Below are 2,989 nucleotides of genomic sequence, written 5' to 3'. Positions count from 1 at the left end.
CTTCCTTCCTTCCTTCCTTCCTTCCTTCCTTCCTTCCTCCCTCCCTCCCTCTCTCCCTTCCTTCCTCCCTCCCTCCCTTCCTCCTTCCCTTCCTTTTTTCCTTTCTTCCTTTCTTACCTCTCTCCCCTCTTTGCCTACATCTATTTTTCCTTCTCTTTCCTGCTTTCTTGACTCCCTTTTCCTTCCCTTCCTTCTTATTTCCCTCTCTTCCTTTCTTCTTTCCTTCCTTCCTTTCATGTTTTTAAAAGAAAGACCGATCAATTGTGTACACCCCAGAATTTTTTAGCAATTTAAACTCACAGCCCAGTACCACCCACACACATAGACACTGCCCGCCCACTCCTACCCTGTCCCTGGACACGGTCACACTACTCCCATTCTCTAAAACCTCAAGTCCCGAAGCAGATGCAAAATATGAAGGAAACCATGGGCAGGTTTATTATTCAGCTCTGCAAACACCATTTAGTGTATAAAGGAAGGGCATGATGGAGAGAGGAAGGAAGAACAGGATCAGGGGAGGAAGGAAGGGGAGAAGAGGGATAGAAAGAAAAGGCAGAGGGAAGGAAAGAAGGAATGGGGAGGAGGAAGATGGAGGAAGGGCGCTGGAGGGAAGAGGAAGGCCAAGTGCAGCATGTTGCCGGTGTCTGCGGCACCTGCCAGATGTTGCTCTGCGGCCACTTCTGTGTGCTGGGACTCGTGATGGATGCCACCACTCAGTCCATTTATTTAACAAATGCGTATCAAGCACCTGGGCGCTGTGGTGACACATGGCTAAATAACAGATTGGGCATGCCCTTGGGTGCTTTCAGTCCAGCCGGGGATGAAGGTCTGAACACAACTAATTTTAACTCAGGGAGAGAAGAAAGTGGCACCCTCATGTGGGAAGGCTGGATCTGAGCCCAAGCCCCAGGCTAGCCACTTGGCACTCTTTCATTGCTGACTGGCTTCGTGGGGATGGTGGGAGGTGAAAAAAGTGGGCAGGAGGGCCGTGTCTGCATTTCCCTCCCCACCAGTGGCTCACTCTCTTCGGATGGGGGTGGGCTACATCACCATCTAGTAAATATCAATTGACTTGTCGTCTCAGGAGAAGCAGGCCCAAGGTGGCCAGGGATAACAAGGTTCCTCAGCAGCCCCATGTTGGGCTCCCATGCCATCTGCTTCCCTCTTCTGCCAGTACAGCTCACATTTGTGAGCACGTGCGTTCTTGGAGATGCATCCAGGGTGTGTGTGTGCCCCCATTTCTGATCTGGCCTGTATGTGTGTGCGTGAGTGCGTGCGTGTGTGTGTGCGTGTGAGAGAGAGAGAGAGAGAGAGAGAGAGAGAGAGAGAGAGAGAGAGAGAGAAAGGAAGAGAGTGTGAGCAGAAAAGGAAAATCTTGGGCTGGGAAGATAATTCAATGAGTATAAAGTGCTTACTGCATCTGCTTGAGGACTGGACTCAATCCCCCAGAACCCACCCAAAAAAATTGAACACGGTGGCTCCCTGTGCTGAGGAGACCCTGGGGCTCACTCACCATGTGCATTTAGATAATCTGTAACTTCCCAAATCAAGATGGATGGTTTTTGCAGAATGCACCTGAGGCTCACCTTTGACCTCTGCAGTCACAAACACCTGTCCCACACTGAAACATACATGCACACAAAGTTTGGGTCTCTCTCTCTCTCTCTCTCTCTCTCTCTCTCTCTCTCTCTCTCTCTCTCTCTCTCCTCTCCTCTCCTCTCCTCTCCTCTCCAATAGGCAGGCTCTTGCTGAGGAACAACAATCATAGCCCCAGAGCCTAGGTCAGCTACCATGGGGGTGATGGTCCTTCAGTCTAGACAGGATAAGACTGGAATACCCGAGTGGGGTGACAAAGCCCAGCTGGAGTGCACAAGGCCCTCATGAGCGTCCACTAGCTATGTTCTCCACTGGCCCTAGAGCCATGTTCAAATGCCCAATGATGGTAATGGTGAGTGACTCTTGACAGAGTTTAGAGTTAAGATTTCTGTGTTGTTGAGGTTCTCAGCAATGAGTCTGAAGGTAGAAAATGCTTCTGTCCTGGTGAGGTGAGGGGAAGGGGAGGTAGACAAATCTTCAACCGTCTGGCCCTGCACTTGATTCAGTGTTTAACTCACCCCTCCCCATACTTCTGAGAAGTCTTGATGGGTTATTGCATGGCCAGAAGCAATGCCTGAGATTGGTTTCCTGAGGCTACATGCTTGGTGGATGACCCGTAGGTTCAGGTCCAGTTCTGCCTGGGTCCCTGACACCCATACCTCAAGGCACATATGATCTCTGAGAAAGACAGATGTTAAGGCCGGCACCTAGATATCAAATGCTTGTGTTAGAACCACTGATACCCGTTCTCCGCCCCCTCACCCTGTAGGCGCAAATTCAGAATGCTTACATATTCATGTAAATAACCCCTTACTCATGCATCCATCAAGCTAGACTCAACTGGAAAGTCAGACTTGGGGATAGGAGCACACCAATGAGCTTGGACAACACCTTAACCCTGACCCTAACCAATCCTAACTCAGAGATGTTCAAGATTTAGTAGGTTCACCCAGAACCTGTCTCCTATGAAGGGACATCCATTGCTGTAGACCACCCAAAGGCCACTCAGCTGATCTGAGTCCAAATTGAGCTGTATTAAACCACGGGTGACTGCCTGGCAAGGAGAACTCTCACAGAGCATCCTTAAATGCATTTTGCAGAGACATTTAAAAGACAAAGAACACAGAAAAACTATATCCTAGTTGGTATCGTGAAGCATCACCTTTCACAATAGCCACAAATAACATAAAATAACTTGGGGTAACTCTGACCAAGAAAGTGAAAGATCTATTTGACAAGAACTTTAAGTCTTTGAAGAAAGAAATTGAAGCGGACACCAGGAAATGGAAGCATCTCCCCTGCTCTTGGATTGGGAGGATCAACATAGTAAAAATGGCAATTCTACCAAAAGCAATCTATAGATTCAATGCAATCCCCATCAAAATTCTTCACA

The sequence above is a fragment of the Microtus ochrogaster genome, linkage group LG2 (assembly GCF_000317375.1).
Source record: "Microtus ochrogaster isolate Prairie Vole_2 linkage group LG2, MicOch1.0, whole genome shotgun sequence".
NCBI lineage: Eukaryota > Metazoa > Chordata > Mammalia > Rodentia > Cricetidae > Microtus > Microtus ochrogaster.
The sequence above is the reverse complement of the archived record's forward strand: the minus strand, read 5'-3'. Positions refer to the sequence as shown.